Genomic DNA, 24,644 nt, shown 5'->3' with positions numbered 1-24,644 from the left:
CAAAAACACTAGACTCTCCTGCCCCAAAAAATACCCAATCAAAAGACAGTCAACTGAAATGAATCGACATTTCTCAAAAGAAGTAAAAATGACCAGTAGATACATGCACCAAAAAAATATTCAATATGCCTGGCCACCAGAGTGGCACAAATCAAAACACCACGGAGACCCATCTTACTCCAGAAAGAATGGCCATCATCAAGAAACCAAATAACAGCAAGTGTTGGCAAGACTGAGGGGAAAAAGAACTCTTCCAAACTGGTGATGAGAGTGAAAAGTAGTAGAATCGCTATGGAAATCAGTATGAAGATTCCTCAAAAAGCTAAAAATAGAAATTCCATTCAACCCAGCTATTCCCCTTATAGGTATCTTCCTGAAAGAGTTAAATACATCATATTACAGTGCTACATGAATACCCATGTTTATGGCTGTACAATTCATAATAGCTTATTCTTGGAAGCCAACTTTCTATCCATCAACAGACAAATGGATAAAGAAAATGTGGTGTTTACACACAATGGAGTACTACTCTGTCATAAAGAATGATAAACTTCAGTCATTTGCAGAAAAATGGATGCACCTTGAGACCATAATGTGAAATGAAATAAATCAGATGCACAAGCTTAAATGCTGCATGGTTTCTCTTATAGGAGAAACTCAAAATGTAAATACAGAACAAAATAAAAGATAATAGGAAGCAGGGAGATGGATTTTGTTCAAATGGGAAGGAGATCAAGAGATAAGGAGGAAAGGGAAAGGGAGATTTTTTTAAAAAAGAATTAAATTGTGTATATTCATGTACCAACTCGCCACAAGGAATGTAATCACAGAGTAATGCAATCATGTACTAGTAAAAAACAAAAAGTAATTAGGTAAGTGTAGAAAATGTTGAATTAGAATCAAACAGGTTTGTTTACTGCAGGATTTCTCAGAATACTTATGTGCATAATGAATATTCACGCAGCAGACATCAGAAGCACTGTTTCTCAAACTTACCGAACAGTGTCACTCTTTCAACAAATCTCTTACCTTATATGATTTTAATATTCTCTAAAATGATTTAAAAATCTTATCTACATGGTTTCACATAAGTAAGGAAGTAATTTCATTTATTATCACTGAAGTCTAGTTCACAAGAGTTTTCCAGTGAAAAGTTTTTGATGAAAACTGACAGCTGTTAGATTTTTTGTGAATTAAAAGTACCATACACAACCATTTCTTGACTGTGACTAAAATCTATTTTTATTCTAAATAGACTTTTCCCATCAATTGAGCACAGTTCAGACTCATCTTCCAAACACATGCATATAAAGAACTAATTAGAAGTTATTTAAATATTAGCTTAATCAGGACACAATTTTGACATTGTTAAGCAAGCTTCATGGCACAGTGGGCCTTCTATTTTGCTTATGACTAAGGCTCCTCCTGATAGGAAGGACTTCCGTACCATTGGTATAGCAGTAAGATAATTCTACTGTATCCCCAAATCACATAACGCAGTCCACAGACCACTGGAAATCAATTTATAATTATGTAAATTTTAAATAATGTGCACCATCACTCATCTTCAATTAAAAAGAGAACAGAGAACACTCTCTGTTAAGAAATACACTATGTTTTAAAACAATAAACTAAACTACAGTGTGAAATATACAACAATTTTGTTAAATTCATAGACACTTTTGGCAAAGTAAAAACAATGATAACAATTATCCTCAAAGAACACTAACAAAATTTTAAACACTCCAACAAGCATTATCTACTCCTGAAGGATTTAACTACTGTAAGAATTATTCTCCAATCTGTATAACTGGATAAATACATGGAACAAAAGTTTTCAGATACTGGGTAACAGGCAACGTAAGACCTGTCACTCCTGAAAGGAAGAAAACAGAATTGAGCTTGCTGATTGTTCCAGCTTCTCACTTGGAAGCATTTCCTAGGCTTTGGATCAGAGACAAAGGATTTAAACAGAGCCCAGAAGTCACAGAGAGATAGGATGACAGTCACAGGCATCTGCAGAAGATGATCCCACGAGAACTGTGGGGGAAATTACCATACAGGAGGCATCTGAACAGACAGAGCTCTGAAGGTCGGCAGAAGATCTCTAAGCTTTGGCTACATATTGAGCTGCATATGCATGAACTAAAACTTCTCAAGCCCGAGGAAAGAAATAAAAGAAAACAGTATACCAGACAGTGCCCACAGTTCACACAGAGCTAAGAATACTTTGCACTTGCCAGAGCAGCAACACCATGTAATGTCTGAGAATCAGAAAAGGCTGCAGGAGGGTCTCTTAGGCTTAGACTAACAGCTGCTCAGAAACCTGAACAAAGATTACATGCAAGGCGTGGAGGATAAAACTGATCCCCAGTAACTTAACTGCGCACCAAAACCAAGCTCCATGCTCTCTAAAGGAATGTAACAAAACCCAACACCAGCAATGTAAAATTCATAACGTGCAGTATCTGACCAAAAAAAAAAAGATTTCAAAGAAGCAAGAAAATATCCATAACTTAAAGAGCAATTAATAGATACTTGAAGAAAAGCAAAAAAATAGGATGACAATGTGGAAAGAATTATCATAAAAGAACATTAAAACAACTACATATCTAGGATCGAGGGTGAAGTAGAAAATATGAATAAATTGAATAAAAATATTTTAAATTCCACAAAAAGACAGATATTGAAATCTGAAATGAAAATTACTATGGCTAAAATAAACAGAGAAAAGACCAACAGAAGGAGAAAAGATCAATGAACTTGAATTCGTTGCAATGGAAACTATCCAAATTTGATCATAAATAGAAAAAGACTCCCAAAATTAATATAGTCTCAAGCTACCAATATGAACATACCATAGAAGCTAATTTACATGCAGCTGGACTACCAGAAGAAAAAAGGGAAAGAGAGGGAAGATTTCAAAAATAATCATCATGAATTTTGTAAATTGGTGAAAAATATAAATGGCAAATGCAAAAAGCAAAAAAATTCATGAGCAGAATAAACCTAAAGCAAATCACATATTAACATAGTGACATAATCATAATACAGTAAGGACACAACAAGCCACAACATAATCAAACTACTGGAAACAAGAAATAAACAAAAAAAATCTTTTAAAAAGTCAGATTTAAAAAAAGATTTTGTGCAGGACAACATAACCAAACAACATAAAATCTTCTAATAAAAACTAAGAAAGGTGGTGAGGATGCAGCGCAGCGGTGAGGCATTTGCCAAGCATGTGTGAGGTGCTCTCTTCACTCCCAGAACTGAAAAAACAATCTAGGCAAGTCAGAAGAAAATGGAGTAAGTAACATCTTGAAAGTACTGGAAGAAAATGAACTATCCAAAAAAAATCATACAACCAGAAATAAAGCTTTAAAATAGTGAAAGCAAAACAAACCAAAAAAAGATTTTTTTTTACATTTAGGAAAAAAAGCTTTTTAGAAAAGAGAGCAAAACAGAGCCCTTTCCAGACAAATGAATACTGAGAGAAACTGATGCTATCAGAATGGCACTACAGGCATTCCTTGTTACCCTTAGAAGATGGGATCCAGAACTCAAATAGATACTGAAACCCACAGGTGTGGGTCCCTTGTTTGTTTTTGTTTTTTGTTTTTTGTTTTTTGTTTTTTTTTTTCAGTACTAGGTATTGAACTCAGACCTTGTGCTTGTAAGGCAGGCACAGTGCTACTGAACTAAATCCCCAGCATGCGTCCCTTATTTAAAAGGGCACTGAATAACCTGCACCTTCCTGTCTCCTTTAAATCATCTCTGGGCTATTTATATATTAATACAACATAAACATTGTGTAAAACATTGTGATACTGGATTGCTTAGGGAATAACAATAAGGGAAAATCTTCATGTGTTCAGAAGAGACACAATGTTTCCCCGGTACTTTTTATCCTTGATTTAATGGTACCATGGGGATAGAACCCACAGATACAGAAGGCTGACCATACAAGAAACCTTGAGGCAAATTTTCACAGAGAAAGATAAAAGTTATACCAGAGGGAAATGTAACTCTACACAAAGGAGTGAAAAGTACAAGTGATAAATATGTGAGTAAAAATAACATACTTTCTCTGATCTTTTAATCTCCTTAAAAAACACTGTTTAAGCAAAAGCAATTACAATATATTATTGGGTTTTGTGATATAATCTGAAATATATATTTGGTTTCTGTCCCTCATTCTGGAGAGAGAGCACCTAAAACCTTTGTAGATAAAAGATACTAAGACAGTCTTTTGCTCCAATATTTGGTCTTTGAACGTGGTTCTTGACACTGACCATCTTAACACCTTGGAATTTCCCAGATGACAGTCTAATGCGATAACTCTTGGGCTCCTGGATAGTCTCAGGATAAAGGCTGGTCTGGATCGAAAATGTCCTCCAAAGGCCATGCATTGACTGCTTGGTGATTAGCCTGCGGGAGTGCTGGGAAGGGACAGAAGTTTTAAGTAAGAGTTGGGGCCTCGTGGAAGACAGACAGACACTGGGGGAATGCTTATGAAGAGGACACTGGGACCTTAGTCCCTGTTTCCCTTCTCCTACCCCTCCCCCATACTACACAGCGAACAGTTTCTTCTACTGCAAGTTCCCACCATGATGATCTGTCCAGCCACAGGCCCAAAAGCAACAGGGCCAAGCAACCGTAAATTAGGATCTTTGAATCCATAGTTGAAAATAAATCTTTCCTCCTTTTAAGCTGATTTTCTCAGGCATTTTGTTGTCACTTCAGAAAGGTGGCAATGACAAAGGAACCAAGCATGTGATTTAGAGAGTCAGAAATTTTCATCCCACAAACACCACCTCCAAACCTCTAGGAGCGGGGAAGGGAAAATGTGTTCAAAGTTGGGGTTTTCGCCATGGTCGATGATTTATTTCACCATCACATCTGCATAATGAAGCCTCCATAAAAACCCCTGAACTTCAGGGTTCAAAGAGCTTCCAGATTACTCAGGACAAGTTTCTGAAAGGCTGTAGGCCTTGAGAGGGCACAGAAAATCCAGGCTTCTTCTCAGACACACTGCCCTATGCAGCCCTTCCAGCTGGCTGCACATCCCGGGCCACCTGCAAATTTCACTTTTTATACCAATGGGTAAATTTAAGTCAAGTATTTTTCTGAGTCCTGTGAGCTCCAATAGCAAATTAATCCAACCCAAGGATTTAATCTTGGGCATCTTCAATTTTTAGCTGGTCAAAAATATGTCAAACTGGGACTTGTGACTTGCACCTAAAGTGAAAGATAATTTTGTGGGACTGACCCATTAACCTGTGGGGTCCCATGCTATGTACAGGAAGATAATAACAGAATTTAGTTAATTATAGGACACCCAGTTGATGCCTACTAGATAATTCCTTTGTGTGTACCACAAACACACACACACACACACACACACACACACACACATTATAGTGACTAGAGGTAAAGTATTCAAAAAAAGATTGTTCTTTTTTATTTTCTTTTACAAGTTCACAAAATATGAAGAAGTAAAATATATGACAACAGGATTGATGCCTAAGATAATCCCTTTGTGTGTACCACAAACACACACACACACACACACACACACACACACACATTATAGTGACTAGAGGTAAAGTATTCAAAAAAAGATTGTTCTTTTTTATTTTCTTTTACAAGTTCACAAAATATGAAGAAGTAAAATATATGACAACAGGGTTAAAATATTCTTTCAATATTTGTGATGTGATATGATATTATTTAAAGATAGAGTGTACTATGTAAATTTTAAGCCTCAGAACAAGCACTAGGATTAAAACAAAGGTATATACCTACTAACTCAATAGATGAGAAGATAGGACAAATGATTTTTTAAAAATACCAAGACAACAGACTTCAACGCAACCATATCATTAATTACATTAGAAATTACTACTTTGGATTTAAAATAAAGGAAAAACAATGGAGAAATATGCCTCAAATATAAAGACACAACCATAAGTAAAAATGCAAATAAATATACCATTTAAACAGTAATTTTTTAAAAAGCTGGAGTGTCTAAAGTGTTATCAGATAAGACAGATTTCACTTGAAGGAATATTACCAGGGACCAAAATGAACATTTTATAATGACAAAGGAGTCACCATATTGAGAATACATTATAATATTGATATCTCATAACAGAACTTCTAAACACCCACAGTAAAATTAATAGACCTAGGAAAAAAGTTAGATAATTCTGCAATTATAGCTAGATTTCAATTCTCTTCTCTCCATAATTGGATAGAATACACAGAAAATCATCAACTTGCTCTAATTGATATGTATAAAAACTATAACCAACAACAGAGACATATGTTTGCTTTTCAAGTATACATGAAAGGTTCACTAATGCAAATCATGTACTAGACAATAAAGTCCTATAAATTTATTTTTTTCTGTACTGAGGATTGAACACTGAACTATATCCCCAGAACTTTTTATAAATTTTTTTTTTAAATTTTGAGACAAGGCCTCACTAAGTCACTAAACTGCCCAAGCTTGACTGAAATTCATGATCTTCCTGACTCAGAGTCCCAGAGTGATAAGATTATGGGTGTGCACCATCAAACCTAGCTAATCTCAATAAATTTAAACAGATTAATATATAAAGTAAGATGGCCATAACAGAGTTAAAATTAGAAGCCAACAGCAATAAAATATCTGGAATATTTCAAATATTTGCATGTGTATTATCCCAGCTACTCCAAAGGCTGAAGCAAGAGGATCTCTAGTTTGATGCCTGCCTAAGCAACTTTGAGAGAACTTACTCAAAATAAAAAATAAAAAAAAAAAGCACTGGGAATGTAGCTCAGTGGTAGGATGTCCTTGGATTGGATTTCCAGTAACACACACACACACACACACACACACACACTCTGAAATTTAGTAACATTCTTCTAAATAACCTATGACTCAAAAAGAAATCACAAGAAAAATTAGAAAATACTTTTAACTAAATGAAAATGAAAATACATTATATCAACATCAATGAGATGTAGCCAAAACAGTACTTATAGATTAATTCAGGCAAAAATGACATCTTAAAAAGTTATGTTATTTCACATATACTTTATAGCTTTAAATTCGTTCATTGGAAATAATATGCAATGATCTAAGCTTCAAATTTAAGAAACAAGAAAAAATGAGTAAATTAAATCCAAAATTTGCAGAAGGAAGGAGATAATAAAGATAAAAGTAAAAAGAAGTAAAATAGAAGAAGGGGTACCAATTCAGGAAAATTAACTAAATAAAAAGGTTGGTCTTTGAAAAAATTACTAAACTAGCTACACTAGCCAAGATAAAAAGGCCACCCTCCAAGACAGAACTAGAAGTGTACCACTTTTACTAATCCCCTGCAGCTCCCAAACCAAATTGACACAATTAAGGTTAATTAAATCTAATTAAACTTAATTTTTATTAATTTTTTTAATTTTCAAAATGTTTTTAGTTTCAAAAGAAATTTTGAAATAAAAAGGACTTATTTTAACAACTTATTCCAAAGCTATCATAACCATGAAATGGAAGAAAATATTTGCAAACAATTTATCTGATAAAGAACATAATACATAACAGTGTTTATAGCTCTAAAGAAAATAACTCTTTTTTTTTTTTTGTGCAGGGAATCGAACTCTGGACCTTGGGCTTGAGAAGCAGGTGGCAGCACCATTGAGCTAAATCTCTGGCCTCAATAACTCAATTTTTAAAAATAAACAAACACTTTAAACAGATTCTTGTCCCAAAAGAGAAACAAAAGGAAAATAAGCACATGAAAAAATGTTCAATATCTTTACTTGCTAAAAAAGTTAAAATTAAAACCACAGTAAGATATAATTACATACACGGGGTCCATGAGAGTAACTGAAATTAAAATATTAACCATATCAAATGATAACAAGACTGGAGTAATTGAATTTTCATATATTCCTGATGGAAATGTAAAATGACACAATCATTTTGGAAAACAGTTTGAATCATACATTTGAAATTGGTGAATTTTATTCCATGTAATTTATACCCTAACAAAGCTGATTTTTATAAATCAACTTGATAAAACATTTTTTAAATTAGTAAAATAAAACTGTGACGATATCCCATGGTGTTTTAACATTTCTAAGATACCAGTCAATTCTTCCTGATGGTCCTTAGACTTCTCATCTATTCAGGTAGTAATCAGGCTCACTTTGCCTCAGAAAATGACTGACAAAAGACAGATAAACAGTCTTTCCTGACCTACAGTTTTCAAAATCCTGGGCCTAGGCTGGGGATTTAGCTCAGTGGTTCCACTGGAAGCACAAGGCTCGGAGTTTGATCTCCAGTATAAAAAAAAAAAAAAATCCTGGGCCTAAGAATACAAGAAGTGCTTGAAAAATATGGTGAATGTTTAACTTTTTAAAAAATTACAAAGTAGAAGACACATTGCCAACAACGATAAGTGTGTTTAAATCCAGGGAGAATACTTTGAGTATTTTGAAAGGGGTTAATGACAATGCCTGTTTTTAACTGTAATAATTTTTATAAATGTGAACATTCACCCTATCTTTTATCACCACACATTACAACCATCTCTAGCAATTCCTACCAAATAAAAGCATTAGAGTGAGCCCTCGTCCACCTTGTTCATCAGATCTGGCACTGTGCAACGTCCAGCTCTTCCCCAAGGTCAAAATGACATGAAAGATAAACACTGTGAATCAGGTCACAACATCAAGGCAGCCTTTACCAAAGCACAAGTAACGACACTCACGAAAGAGGACTTCTGGAACTCTTCCAGAAAGTGGAGAGAGCAAGGGGATAAGTGTGTTCAAAGGACTTTGGGGAGGACAATAACACTGTCTTTTCTTGTATTACAATTTTTTAAGTTTAAACATTCACAGTATTTTTTTAATCACACTTCATATGTGCTTCCTAGAATGAGGTGGATAAATAATAGAAAACAGCAGGGAATGTGGAGACTAGAGTGAGACTAGAGTGAGCAAACCTGTACCCCCTCTCCTCTACTGAGGATTGAACACGGAGCCTCATCACTGAGCTACATCTCCAGCCCTTTTTAAATTTTATTTTACATTTTAAGACAAAGTCTCCCTAAGTTGCCCATGCTGGGCTTGATCTTATGATCCTCCTGCCTCAGCCTCCCTGAGTGCTGGGATTACAGGTATGCACCACCACACTCGGTTGAACAAACCCTTTAAGGAGGCCCTGTGCAGCTGCAGCTGACTTCTGATATATGGAAATGTGGGTCCGGTCAGGTGTCTCTACAAAGTTTTGCAATAAAACGTATTTGGAAGTTCAGAATTTTATGTGAATTTTTTCTAATTTCTAAAATACTGTTCAAACAAAAGCACTTCAGATTGTCAAATTCAGTCCACGGATTGGTGACATCTGCTACAAAAGAACAGATGTAAGTGAGTACTTTTTTTTTTTTACTTGCGTGCATGTCGGAAATTTGATAGGTTCGTTTAGCATATCCTGATCATTTTAAATCCCATTTCCTCACTCTCCTTTTCCTTCCTTTTCCTTCTAATCTCTTCTCCACCTCCCAAAGCCTATATTCTTGGGAAAACGAATTTTTAAAAAATTTAAAAGACTTTCTCACCCTCCTAACAATGAAAATACCTGAGGATGTGAAAAAGAAGTGTGAAAAGAACAATGGATAGAAACACCATATGGGGAATTTTTTTAAAGTACACTTTTTTAAAAGTCATTTTTTAAAAAGTCAGGGCATATTCACTAAAGTGTAATTGCTAAACTCTTATTTTTTATTTTACTTATTTATTTTATTTTGTTGGTACCAAAGATCGAACTCAGGACCTTGAGCTTTCAAAGCAGGCAGCGGCACCACTGAGCTAAATCCCCAGCCTGATTTGCTAAAGTCTTAGACCTGACCTTTTTGAAAACGTTAAGTTGATCTTGATGCTTATTCAAGTTAAAATAAATAAAAACAGGCTTATAAAGGCCTGTGTATGTATGCCTCATCCACCCTCCTCCAAATGGCATTGGAAAATTCAACTGTGCTCTTTTAAAAATAATTGCTGATACATTCACAGCAGCCACCGTAATGACAATTTATTTCAGTCCAGTACCATCACCCCCAAATTCCACACTCCACAAACTGGTCATTTCTAAATCCATCCAGCTAAGGTTACAGGTAGAATACTGATCTCTATAACTAAAAAAAATGAGTCCTGGAAAGGTAAACTGTAAAATAAAATTTTAGTATAATTTCATAGTGAAGTGCACAGTTTTACCAATTAGTCCTACAGATGTGAGAAAAACTTAAAGCAAGGAGAAATCACTTTACTTTTTAAATAGCAGGATTATCTACAAGTAGACAGGCAAAAAACCTTATTCAATGATAGCTTGACCTATAAGGTCTTACTAAATCTTAGTTTGTTCTATTATTTATTATATTTATTCCATTATTTGGGTAGCTGAGGTTAAATTAATTCTAATTACACACATTAACTCAAAACAAAAGAAGAGGAATATAAGTTAATTCTACAAACTGAAATTCACAAGCCCAGGGCAGAGGACCAAGTGAATCACCCCTGGGCTGGATCATTCAGTCTGTACAATTCAAGGGTCTTGCCATCACTCTGTACCATGTTTATAATCAAGCCCAGCCTGGAGAAGACTGAGATGACTGAACTATGCCACCACATATCATTTTTTCAAGGCACTCACTCCTCTTTCTTAGCAGCCCGTCCCTAAGGCCCTCACCCTTCCACCTCACTCTCCGGGGGCCCTCATGAAACCAGTGCCCCATCCATTTGGGCTGCGTCTAAGTCCCAGCTAGCACCACCAAAAGGTTACCCATTTCACAGTATCCTCTGCCAGTTCCTGCATCTCAAATGACTATTCTGATCAATTTGAAATTCTGTAATTGCGTTTTGTTATACCTCCTAGATGTAATTTGCACTTAACAGAGTCGCTCACTTGATAATTCTTTATTTTTAAAGTAATTTTACTGATACATTTAAGATATACATACTGATTACATTCAGAGGGAATCGGTACCTGTACATGATATATCTCGGTTCTTCTTTTCTCCCAAACCCCCTCCTCTCCCTTTAACCCCTTTTCCTCTCCATTTACAAAAGTTTCATTTCCATTTTTCCTTATATTCTCCTTTTAAATTTTCCCTTCTTTCCTCCCAACCTTGTTCCCCCTTCCCATTTGAACATTTTCTTCCTATTTCCCAATATTTTTTACACATTTTTGTCTTTATTTACCTTTCAGTTTTTCACATCAGATAATAATGCAATATTTAAATATATGTGTTTGATTTATTTCATTTAAAGTATAGTCTCAAGGTCCATCCATTTAGCTAGAAATGTCTAAAGTTTATCCTTCTTTGGGACACAGTAGTACTCCATTGTAAAAAGAACCCATATATTCTTTATGTATGCATCAACTGATCTTTTAGGCTGTTTCCAAGATTTAGGTATTACAAACCGTGCCATTATAAATCAGCATATACAGCTGTGATCCAATGCTTTTAATTCTTTTGGGAAGATAAGAAGAGGATTAGCTGTATCAAATGGAACTTCTAGTTTTAGCTTTTTTGTTTTTTAATTGTGTGTGTGTGTGTGTGTGTGTGTGTGTGTGTGTACGCGTGCACCAGGGATCGAAGTCAGTACCTTGTGCTTGCGAGGCAGGTATGGCACCACTGAGCTAAACCCCTGGCCGTCTCTAGTTTTAGTTTTTTAGAAATCTCTACAGTGATTTCCACAGTGGTTCCACCAGTCTACACTCCCACCAACAAAGGAGAGGTTCCTTTCTCCCCACAGCCCGGCCAGTATTTGTAATTGGTTGATTTCTTGATAATAGCCATTCTTTCTGGTATGAGATGGAATCTCAGCTCTGTATTAATTTACATCTCTCTAATAAGCAGTTCTGTAGAACATTTTGTCATATATTTATCTGCCATTTCTACCTCTTCATTTGAGATGTTTCTATTCATTTAAGATGCCACTTTTGAATGGGTCTTTAAATTTGGATGGATTTTTTTTCAATTCTTTATATGTTCTAGATGTTAGTCCTTTGTCTGAGCTACAGTAAGCAAAAGTTTTCCCATACTATAGATTCTCTCAGTTGGTGGTTTCTTTTGCTGTGCAAAAAGCTTTTTAATAAGATGAGATGGCAGTTGTTGATTCTTTGTGATATTTCCTGTGAGAATGGAATTGTCTTCATATAGCCTTTGCCTATACCTATGTCTTCAAGAGTTCTACCTATTCTCTCTTCCAACAGATTTAGTGTTTCTGTTTTAAATTTAGATCTTTGATTATTTTGATCTTAGTGTAGTACATGGTGAAGGGTAGGGGTCTGGTTTTAATACCTGGCAAGTAGAAAGCCAGTTTTTCCAGCACCATTTATCAGAAAGGCTATCTTTCTTCCAGGGAAGGTGTTTGGCTCCTTTGTCAAAGATAAGATGAGTGAAATTGTTTAAAGTTGTTTCTGCATCTTCTCATCTGTTCCACTGATCCTCAGGTCTGTGCTTTTGCTAGAACTATGCCTTTTTATCTCGGTAGCCGTGTAGCATAATTTTAAGTGAGAGACTGTGATGCCCCCTGCCTTGCCTTTATTGCTCAGAATTGTTTTTGCTATTCTAGGCCTCTTCTGGTTCCAAATGAATTTTAGGATTGTTCTGTCTAATTCTGTGAGGTATGCCATTGGTATTTAATCAGCATTGCAGCACTAAATCTGTATAACAATTTTGAACCATGGCATACCTTTTTCACTATATTGGTTCTTCCTACCCAAGAACAAGGGACAACTTTCCATTTTCTGATACCCTCACCAATCTCCTTTTTCAGAGTGCTGTAGTTTTCAGTGGAAAGGCCTTTTATTTACTTCACTAGATTGGTTCCTAAGTATTTGAGGTTTTTTATATTGCAAAAGATATGCTTTCTATCATTTCTCTCGGTAAGTTTATTTGTGTAGGGGAATGCTATTTATTTTTGCGTGCTGACTTTGTATCCAGATACACTGTAATGGCAGACTTACAGTTCACAGTGTGGCAGCTCTTAGTGGAACAGCAAGATCAGGCCAAGAAGAATTGAGAATGAGCCCCCAGGGTGGAGCCAAGTGTACAGCTCTATTGCGCTGGCAGACTGGTCAGGATTTCTCCACAAAGCAATCAGCCAGGAGCTGGCAGTGAACAGGGTTTATATGGGTCAAGGGAAGAGGCGTGGGGATACAGAAGTGAGGCATTTATCATCAGTTCATTAGTTGAGGAAGTTACATTTAATTCACATGATGTGAAAGAAAAGTGTACTGGATACAGATACTTCCTGAGAATGCCGGACTGTGAAGGAGGACATGTGTGAGGTGTGGTGAGGTGTGAGGTGTGGGTTATGAGAGGGATGGGGTGGCTCTTGTCAGTCAGGAAAAGCTAGCTGTAGGAAAAACTTTTTTTTTTTTGCTCAGAAATCATTTTCCAGCTCCACACTACTAAATTTGGTTATTAAATCTAGAAGTCTTTTGGTAGAGTTTCTTCTACGTGAAGAATCATGTCACCCTCAAATAATCATAATTTAACTTCTTCCTTTCCTATCTTTATTCTATTTTTTTATCTTTTCTAATAGCACTTGCTAATGTTTTCAGAACTATACTGAATAAAAATCATGACAGTGGGCATCCTTTTATTGTTCCTGATTTTACAGTGAAAGCTTTCGGGCTGTTGGTTTGTCATAGATGGTTTTCATGAAATTGAGATAAAGACCATCTATTACAATTTTCTGTAGGGTTTTTATCATGAGTGGGTGTTGGACTCTATTAAGTGCTTTTTCTTCATCTATTGTAATGATCAACTTAATGTGGAACCTCAAGCTTCTAGAAAAAGAAGAGCAAGTCAAGCCAAAGCTCGTATGAAGGAGGAAACTATAAAGATCGAAGCAGAAATCAATGCAATTGAAACTAAGAAAACAATACAAAGAATCAATGAATCAAAGAGTTGGTTCTTTGAAAGATTAAATAAAACTGACAAATCTTTAGCCAACCTTATCAAAAAAATACTCAAATGTATGCAAATAGGAATGAAACAGTAAAATCACAAAAGGTCCCCCACAGAAATCCAGAAATCAACAAAACCTATGCTGCAAACCTGAATTCTATTAAGATGGAAAACAGAAGAAATGGACAGATTTCTACATATATATATATATATGTGTGTGTGTGTGTGTGTGTGTGTGTGTGAATTACTAAAGCTAAATAAAGCATACTTAAAAATTCTAAATAACCCAATATCAGTCAATGAAATTGAAGATGTCATTGGAAACCTAACAACAAAGAAAAGTTCAGGTCCTGACAGATCACGGACTTCTACAAGAAATTTAGAGCTTGAATGTCACTACTCTTCAAACTCTTTAACAAAATTGAAAGGGAAGCAATACTCCCAGACTCATTCCTGGAAGCAAGCTATAATCTAATATCAAGACCAGAGGAGGATTCAACCAAAAAAGAGAACTGCAGGCCAATCTCCCTAATGAACATAGAGGCAAAAGTCCTCAATAGGATACTGGCAAGCAAAATGCAACAAATCATCAAGAAGATTATACACCTTGACCAAGTAGGAATCATCCTAGGGATGCAGGGATGGATCAACACAGGCAAATCAATAAATTTAATACACTGTATTAACAGAACCAAGGCCAAAAATCAAATGGATGATTCTTCCCCCTCACCCCCCAGTACCAGGGATTGAACTCAGGACCTTCCCCTTGTGAGGCAGGCGTGATACTACTGAGCTAAATCCCCAGCTTTCAAATGGATAATTCTTTAACCCAATGGAATACAGTAATTAACAGGGATATTTTAGCTCATTGGTAGACAAATTGGGGGAATGCAAATTTTGAGTGCTCTTCACATAATTTTGTGGAAGTAAATTATATTATAGTCCAATCATAGGAAAAAAAAACACTAGATTTCACTAAACAATCATAATGTTACAGAATTTTGGTAGAAAAAGGTCCTGGAATTGATCTAGTTTTCTCTAGAAGAAGCTTTCTTAGGTCAGAAACTACATCTTACTTGGCTTCTACAACAACTAGCACAGTGCTTTGCAGTGAATACACGCTGAACCCTTGAATATATACACTTCAATCTGACACATTAATCTCATTTACTCCTTTCCTTTTTTCATCTTTCCAGTTCCCCACACGCACACAATCTGTTTCTCTTCTTGTACCTACAGCCAACAGTCATGAGTGCAAATCAAAGGCAGCAAACGTCAGTGCAGACAAGTGACTCCATATCCCTGTCTCCTCCCAAACATCACCAAAGCTGTCTCACCTGACATACATTTAACAGAGAACGTGATGTATGTACAACAGAACAACTCTTTATATTTCTCTATATTAGTACCACTGCCTATTTACCAACACTGAATGGATAGTTCCAAATTTTGGCTTATCAGCCTATTCTGGCTTAATACAAAAGTATAATGATGCTAACACTGGAAAAATATTCTGCTTCTCATATTTACTGTCTTGGTGTTAACATAATGAAATGTAGCTTTGCTGTCTGTATAATACAATTAACAGAAAAAGGTACCCAACATGCAAAAAAAATGAAAAATCCAAATAACCACAAAAACAGAATTATGTTTCCCCCTTTTCTTTCATGTGCCCTCTGTGTGAGCTTGAGAGCATATGACCTTGTTATTTGCATAGTATAATAAAAATAAAATTGGTTGTCAGTGTGCCTAGGTGGTGGCTTTAAAAATAACCAAATAAAATCATATTTCTCTGTGACCCATAAAAGGCCCATTACACAGGACCCAGTTTTCATTTCTCTAAGTTAGAAGCTGTTCTAAATTCAACCAACCAAGAGCAAAACATCTAAGTAACTCTGAAAAGGAGCATGTGTAGATACTACCTACACCTTTGTTGAAATTTGAAATCCTACATTATCTAAAAATTTAAATCACTTTAAAGACAGGATTTATTAAAATTCTAAACCCCTGTTGTGGATATCTGGATGCATTATTCCTAGCAACATATTTGGATCTAATATTACTCTTATGAATAAAGGCATACAGTCATTTTAGAGATTAATAGGAAAACAGACATCTGCATGGTCCATTTCCCTCATTAGATATTATCACGTTAGCATATTTTCCTATTTCTGATTTTACTATGTAATAAAGAGAGCTGATTTTTACTAAGTTTCTCTAAAATGTATATTGCCAATAATGCAAATACTTTAATTGCACATTAGAAGAATCACATTTTCCTCTAAAAATTGCTATAGAAATTATTCACAAAGAGATCTCATGACACATACAAAAAAGTACAAGACTATGTCAAATTGGGTACTACTTACATTAAAGATTACTTTAAATATTACTTTAAAATTAAAAGTTACCTTTTTTTTTTAATCTCAAGTGAGATTGCCAGGTCATTCAAATGTTATTTGGCCTCTTCCTTAAATTAATACCAGAGTGAATCAATTAGACAAGAATCAATTAGCAAAAACCTGTACTTTAATAAACTGACTTAACAACTAAAGAAACTATATTCAGAGAACAATCCACTCTGTAGTCACAAAGTTACAAATGGGGCTAATAGGAATATAACTGGCACATTTCTGGAAGGATAACTGGTATACCAAATACTAATGTGTTTTCCTTTTGACCAGTAATTCCACTTTTAAGAATCAACCTAAGGAAATCATCAGAAAGGCAGACAAAGTTCTTGTGTATAAAGACAGTCATTCCAACATTATTTATTGGAGCAGAAAGGGGAAATGATCCAAACACCAGAAAGGGTTTAGTTTCATAAAAACTGAACACTATGCAGCCATCTAAATCACAACACAAACAGAATGTAGCAACCTAATAAAATTCTCAGCACCTATTATACCAAACACACCAAAATACCTTGTGATTATCTTTGGCTACAGATGATAATTTCGGAGCTAATGCTGCAATTCAAGAATATTTAGATTTTCTACACTGAACTATCAGAAACCAAGTTCTGTACTAGAAGCCGTCTCGTTGAACGGTAGTCATAAAGCACGTTATATGCACAGTGAGGAAAGGACTGTTAGTCACAAGTAAATGCCTGTCATCAGCTGGTTCTGCTGAAGCACCAGGACTGCAGTACTGTTCCCCCGTCAATATCTATCAACACACTGTGGAGCACTTATGCTAACAAAATTCCATCTAAGGATGCATTTTCTTAACAAATAGCTGCACATCTCATTACAGACAGTTAGTATAACAAAACTACTTGGAAAAGGGAGAGAAACCAACACTTGTTTAGCAAGTAACAATACTCAGCCTACTTCATTTACTCCTTGTAGCACTGTAAGAAAGGTGTTATCATTCCCATTTCTTAGAGGAGGACCTGAAGCTCAGAGAGGTTAGGTAACTTTTCTAAATAGTAACACTGAGGTTTAACACTGCCTTTACATGTGCAAGCCCAGATGGTATGGATGGAAGAAAATGAAACTAATCACTGCAATGACGGGACTGTTCAGCTTGCATAACAAAAGGATTTGAAAATATTGCAACTTTAAAGCACTAAGTAATTCTTAAAAGGCAATTACTAATTTACTGACCATTAATTTTTATCATAAAATCAAAAGAAAGCTAGATAAGTGTTTTAACCAATGCTTAACATGATAATCCTTAATTTTTACTTTGCCCAGAGACAGTGGATATTCAATAAATACTGTGTTACTGAACCAAATTAACCCAACACTGGCTGATGAAAATAAAAGCAGAAACCAATAAGTACCTCTTGTCATTCTCTGAAAAATACATGCACAAACTCTCACCTGATATAAAAAATTAAATTTGCTAAATGATAATAAAATAGTGACCAACATTTCAGAAAACTGTCGGCCATTAGGCAGAAAAGATGTAATTCTGGGGGAAGGAATAATTACATATGCAATACAGTAAACGAGAAAGCCAAAATATAAATTATTTGAAGGCAAAATAAAAGAAAGATGATAGAGAACAGGGAGGTAGGCTTTGTGGTAGTGGGAAGCGGACCTGGGATGGGTGGAAAAAGGAAGACAGGGAGGGGAAGGGAAGTAAAAATTATTAAGATGCAACAAGGACTCCATTACGTCAAAGTGAAGTCATAGCCTTCACCTTTTGTGCCAAAATTACTTCTTAAGAATATCTTAAAGTGTTCTGGCCATTGTAACAAGATACCATTCTGTGGATGATTTATAAGCAACAGGTAAGGTTTTCTCCAAGTTTGGAGGCCTGGGAAAGGCTAAGATTGAGGCTCCAGCAGATTCAGGGGCTCCGTGATGCGCGGAGACTATTTTCTTGCTGTGTCCTCACATGGCAGCCATGCAAAGCAACTTTCTCAGGTCTTTTTATCAGCACTAATCTCATTCATGGAGGCTACACTCTCATGGCCTAGTCATTCTCTTAAGCGTAAAATTCCAATACGCTGAGCATTAGGCTTCAACATATGGATTCAGAGCACACACACAAAAAAACTTGGTCCATAGCAAAGATGTCTGCCATCTTGAAAATTTTGGTGTATGTATGCCTGTGTGGATTTTACTGGAATGAAGACTAATGCCTCCTTATGTCATAAATCTCAAACATATACAGCAGAATTTATTTTCAGAAAATTCATGCAATCCAATTTTGGGAAATGTCAATAAAATTGTGTATACATACAAAAATAAAAATAACTTCCATCACAAACTTAAGGAACTATAGGACACCAAAAACGTTAAAAAGCACAGATCTAGACAAAATAGGGATGTGATAAATGTGGACTGAGCCCTTTAAACACACAGAGCTAAGGCACCACTAGAAATAGTTCAGATAATAGGAAGGGGTCAACTCTGGAAGACAAAGAGGATTTTTAGTTGCTCTTTTTTTTTTTTTTTTTTTCTTTACCTGTTTCTTGCTCGGCTTTACTGCTGACCAAAATTAGCAGATTACTACAATTCTCCCTTTAGCTTAAATGGCACAAATGCAGCCACTGATAGTGTAGCACACTTCAGAAAGAAACACCACTGTTATCACTAAGTGAAATACACCAACAGCAGGATGAGCACGTATCTTCCCAGATAATTCTCTGCAGAATCCAGAGTTTAGCTTATTAAATATTACTTTCATTAATCTCTGTAATCCTCACTTGCTATAGCTCAGAAAAGTAGTTGCTAAACCTCACGTGATAAAGAAAGCTACATTTCACATTAATCTCCCCTTTCAATTTCACTTAATTCTCCTCTTTTAATTTTGAGCACACTTATTTTGTAGGCGAATACCACACAGCTCTGCCCCACCAAGCTCGCTGTATGTGCCTCACTCCAACTGTAACTAAAATGCTATAATTCCACACCATTACATTAAGCCACGGCCAAGTTTCGGATTTTACACTGTCTGATTACTAAGATCACATTAGCTCACCACCAGTGGTTTAGTCACTGTATCAGCTATTGGTATTAAATCTTTGGATGCAATGAAAGTTAACAATGCTATCTTTATGTTGTGCCAAAAAAAAAATCATTCGGTCTGTTTTCCCTTTTTGATTACAGTTCATTTAAGGGAAAAATGTTGGTGCATGCTTTGACAATGTTTTATGTGTCTTCGGCTGATAGAACACACAAAACGTTTGAATAGGCCCATTTATTTGAGCAGACGTATTAAATAATACTTTAAATGTGAACATGCATGTCATAAATTTTGTAGTCTCTTTAAAGTAGGATAAATCTGGTATTTAAAGTAGTCTTTGTTCAAAGCCATTTTTTTCTAACAGTCATAAAGGGACTCTGATTTGTGCTGCATTAACAATGCCAGCATCATCATTTTAATGTTATCCATATGGGCTTCTAATAATAGATAAGAGTCTACATTTGTATTATATGTCTTAGAGACATTTAAAATCTAGATAAGGAAAGGCTGATTTCATTGGCCCCATAGTTAAAGGAAAGCAGACCCTAATTAAAAGAATTCTGTTCTGAATTAACTAGTTTGACATGTGCTAATTGACAGTTCCTGTGAAATGGTTCTAATTAAAGTCAATATGTCTTTTTCAATTAAAAGGAAATTAAGAATATACTAATATACATTAACAACTTAATCTGCCTTCAATATCCCATACATCAGCTGCCTTTCCCCTCAACGTTATTGGAGAGGCATCTGACATGAATCATCACTGTTTGCTTATGGTATCTCATTATTACTTCACAGGAGCACAGCAGTAGTAGATATCCCCTCGAGGAGAAGATTTTTCAGAGCTCCTACCTCTTAGTTCATTAAATATAAACCCACCTTTTTGAATTTCAAAACTGGACATTTCTTAATAAGAATCTTTGGGAACTGAAAATAAAGACAAGTGTTCTCAATTAGTTGGTCTTTTTTCACTATAGGCCTTAGACATAATTACATTCTGCTGGAAAGAAGTCTGGACAATGTTTTCATCCTTTGGCTTGTTTCAAAGCAAAGCTTGATTTGAGCAACATACAACAAAAACATCTTTCACATCATGTTCTGTTTCCCCGGGTGAAACTTTGGGGACATCTCAGGTGGGAATACTTTGCATTGTATACAACAGGAAAACAGAGCACAAGATTACTTAAATGCCAGTACTAACAGAAGGCCCATCATATTCAATGAAAATGCAGCATTAGAGCTGTTTATAGCCATATAATTAAATATTCAAATGTGCATTACCAAAGCTATGATGTTAGCAATTTTCATGCTAGAGAAAGTAATATTAAACTGAAGCATCAATACCAATGCACACGGCACTAACATCACACGGAGAACTATGCAAAAGATTAAAACTATTTGTTTTTCAGTAGATGATTACAATTTAGATATTTTAATTATAATGAAAATCTTTGTAAAGAAAGTCTTTTATGCTCTACTATAGTCTCGGGTCTGATATAGCTAATATTTTGATAAGCATTCTAGTATAAACTCCTTCTTCTAGAGTTAAAAATTCAACTGTAAAATATAGCTCCTTGTACAAAAAGGAAATTATTTTACTTCTTCCAGACTAGCTTATTCATGTTTAATACAGATCAAGAAAGAAGGTAAGCAAGTCATTTCCACTATCCTACTTCTATTCACTTAGATTTTTAAAAGATGAAATTTGCTATCACCTGTAGCTTTCTGAGTATGGCTGACAGAGATAAGAGGCCTGCCAGCCAGCCAACTCTAGATTTCTCATCGAAAGCAATTTTTTCCCAACTGTACTCATTATTCTTTTCTGAGTCGTTACCAAAAACTTTAATGAAAATCATCTTAAGTGGAAATCTAAAAGCAGCTGAAGTCTAGCAATTTTGCAGAATGAATAAATGCATATTAATCCACTCTCAATAAATCACCTCCTTATAATTATAAGCATGATCAGACCCAACAGTCAAAATGTAGTGTTATTTACCAGCATGTGGAGCCCCTTGTTTGATTTCCAGTCCTAGGATCTTGCTCCTCGAGCTGGCATAGACTGGAAATGCTGCGGTAACAGCATGTACTCAGCTTTCTGAAATGGTAAAGAAGCCAATGCAGCAACTTTTCTGCCCAATTAAAGAGCATTGTCTAGAGCAGGCCTACACAACATAAGGCCTGCAGACTGCACACAGCCATGAAGCAATTGTTCATGACCCACCCACAGATTTGGGAAGCGGAAGCAAGTAGAAAGACAGGCAATATGGCACCCATGTCAGCAACAAGAGATGAGGCTGCTCAACAGACTCCACCTTTTTAAGTCCACATGTTACAATGACAGCGCCACATATCTAAACTCAGGATGGCAATCAATATGAGCTGTCAATCCTTCTAACAAAGCCATTCACTACTGCAAGGCTGCACTGGGATAAAAACTTCCTAAAGGGCTAGAACTGTAATGATCTGAAATTAGGAACCTCTTGTAGCATTCATCTAAGGACTTACACTCTTTTAGCAGTTAATTAATATTTATTAATGAAACTCATGGCTCATATTTTCTTACAAGAACTTATAAGTGCTCATCTCTTTCTCTTGCCCCTTTCATGCAACCGCCAAGAAGTTATATAACATTTCTCAAATTGGAAACGTTTTAAGAATGAACACAGAGGAGAGTGATATCATGGAAAAAGGCAGAGTAGGAAACTTCAGGATCAGTCTCTCCTTGGGCTGGGAATTTAGCTCAGTGGTGCCACACCTGCCTCACAAGCTCATGGTCCTAAATTTGATCCCTGGTACAAAATACAAGAAGAAGAAGAAGAAGGATCAGTCTCTCCTCCGATACGATTACTGACTTGGCAAGAACTATCAGAATCAACCATTTCAGAAGTCTGGAATCTAGTTGAGCAGTGTTCAGAGTGTGATTGATGAAGAAAGAGATGTCAGTTTTGGTGAATCTCAATGTTCCACATAGCAACTTAAGCCATAGGAATGTAGCCATGGACATATACCTGTCTGCTAGCACGGGACTTGCTGGTGCCCGGGTGGACTACAGCGACTTTCTTCTCGAAAAACTGAGGTTCTGTGTCTTGGCAGTTTACTGAAGGGCCAGCACAGATGCTGGCCATTGATTCCGCCCTAATGGGTAAAAACCAAGCCCCTGACCGTCAGGAAGTGAAAGTTAAAAAAACAGAACGTGCTTTATTCGCTCTTCTTCTATTGATCCAGACATTTAAAGAAATCTCTGTTAATTCACTGGCTGATGGTGGGAGATAACAGAACATATACTTAGGACACCATGGATAACAGGAAACACTCTTGGCAAAACAATCTGGAACAGGCACTAAGTAAATGAACAAATGAAGTTTTTATCAAGCAACGACAACAACCCTTGATGTAGAAAGTAGAATCTGATCTCCAGAATTACATTACAATATGCAAAACGTCCAGTTCTCAAACAAATAAATACAAAGCATACAAAATAGGAAAATATGACCCGTTCACAGGGAAAAAAAAAACTTATAGACACCATTCCTAAGGAACTCAAACATTAAACTTACTAAAAGCTTTAACTCTCATTATTTTATTCAAAGAGCTGAAGTAAATCATAAGTAAATTAATTACACAAACTATGCATGAACAAATTAGGAATATCAAAAAGAAAATAGAAACTACTACCAAAAAGTAAAAATCCTGGAGCTGAAAAGGAGAGATAATATTTTAAAAATCATAAGATATATTCAACAGCTAATTAGAACAGGCAAAAGAAAGAATCATCGAACTTGTAAATAGGGTAATGGTAATGACCCAATCTAGGAAAGAGATGGAAAATTAGTGAAGAAAAATGAACCAAGCCTAAAAAATATCTGGGATACCATCCAGCCCACCAACATACACATCATGGAAGTTACATAGAAGAGAGATAGAATTGGGCAGGAAAGATATTTGATAATATATTATTGGAAAGCTTTCCAAATACGATGAAAGATACAAATCTAACAGCCAATAATCTCAAGACTCCAGGCAGAACAGACTCAAAGAGATCCACACTGGCACATATTACAATCAAACTGCTGTAGAAAATCCTCAGTAAGATTAACAGACTAGTTCTCATCAGAAACTATGGAGGGGAAAAAGAAAATAGGGTGAAATATTTAAAATATGAAAAGGAAAAAAGTGCCAATTAGGAATTTGCATCTAGAAAAACGATCTCTTAAGAATGAAAAAGCTAGGCAGGGGATTTAGCTCAGTGGTGCCGCTGCCTGCCTCAAAAGTGCAAGGTCCCACGTTCGATCCCTGGTACCAAAAATAAAAAAATTAAAAATTAAAAATAAGGGCCAGGGATTTAGCGCAGCGGTTCCACCACCTGCCTTGCAAGCACAAGATCCCAAGTTCGATCCCCCCCGGTATGCCCCCCAAAATGAAAAACTTAAGGCATTCCCAGATAAACAAAAACTAAGGGAGTGTCCTGCAAGTAGACTTGTTCTAAAAGAAACGAGTACTTCAGACTCAAGGAAAAAGTCACCAAGATGAAACTTAAAATCATGGAAAGAAATAAAAATTATTGGTGAAGATAACTATATAGGTAAATATAAAACCTAGTACTAATGTATTTTGTATATAATTCCTTCCTTAATTTTCTGTATGATTTAATAGACAAATGCAGATAACAATAAATATAATTCTACATTAATGGTCATATAATGCATAAAGGTGTAATTTGTAACAGTAACAACATAAAGGGAGAGATGAAGTTAGGAACAGAGTCAATATGCTACTAAAGTGACATTGGTGTCTCTGTTGCAAATTTAGGATGTTAATTGTAATGCCCACAGTAATTTCTAAGAAAATAATTTAACATATAGAAAAGTCAATATAATATACCAGAAAAATCAATCAGTGATAAAAGAGAAAATATTGGAGAAACTCAGTAAAAACAAGACATGCAATACACAAAACAAGTAGCACAATGAGAGAAATTAATGATCAGTAACATTTTAAGTGAAAAATCAATTAAACTCACCAATTAAAAGGCAAAAATTGGCAAAGAAATTTTCAAACCACAAATTCGAACCCCCACTTCATACTTTATACAAAAGTTAACTCAAAATGGATGAATGAACTAATATAAAAGTCATAATTATAAAGCTGTTAAAAGAAATCATAGAATTAATGGATTTGGTAATGGATTCTTAGATTTTTCATAAAACATTATACATGCCTGTAATCTAGCACTGAAGGAGGCTGAAACAGGAAGAT

General features: G+C 35.6%; 1 long non-coding RNA gene across 9 annotated transcripts in view; it reads right to left on the bottom strand.

Annotated features, from left to right (window-relative positions):
- The window catches only part of LOC104871329, a 114,124-nt gene that overhangs the window by 33,702 nt on the left and 55,778 nt on the right, over positions 1–24,644 (bottom strand). For 3 of the 9 annotated variants that reach the window (XR_002025789.2, XR_004518617.1, XR_004518622.1), the window contains one exon: positions 4,296–4,442. The exons of the other annotated variants lie outside the window; for them this stretch is intronic. This is a non-coding gene — a long non-coding RNA (uncharacterized LOC104871329). The remainder of the gene's footprint in view (positions 1–4,295; positions 4,443–24,644) is intronic. 9 annotated transcript variants of the gene reach the window in all.

The sequence above is a fragment of the Fukomys damarensis genome, unplaced genomic scaffold, assembly GCF_012274545.1.
Source record: "Fukomys damarensis isolate Sample0158 unplaced genomic scaffold, DMR_v1.0_HiC HiC_scaffold_3, whole genome shotgun sequence".
NCBI classification, from domain to species: Eukaryota; Metazoa; Chordata; class Mammalia; order Rodentia; family Bathyergidae; genus Fukomys; species Fukomys damarensis.
This window is presented reverse-complemented; position numbering and strand designations above follow the sequence as displayed.